This window comes from Plasmopara halstedii (assembly GCF_900000015.1).
Source record: "Plasmopara halstedii genome assembly, contig: Scaffold_3060, whole genome shotgun sequence".
In the NCBI taxonomy this organism is placed as follows: Eukaryota; Oomycota; class Peronosporomycetes; order Peronosporales; family Peronosporaceae; genus Plasmopara; species Plasmopara halstedii.
In genome coordinates, this window is record NW_020189964.1 from 465,754 (window position 1) to 466,012 (window position 259).

Here is a 259-nt window from a genome sequence, read left to right on the forward strand (position 1 = left end):
TAGTGTTTGCACTGAACAAGGCAGTGCATTCGTCTACCGGCTACACGCCGTTCTACGTGAACGACTGACTCACTCTCGTGTATCGCTGACGCCGCCATCCTATGGCTCAGAACTTGGTGGGGGAGGAATAGCCGAACGGCTAGCTGATGTCAGCCCCCTCACCATCCGCAAGGAAGTCGATGGCATCTTATCTACCAGAAAGAGTGTCCTACGACACGTTCGCGATGCGATGGCTGAAAGCCAAGACCTGCAGAAAGAA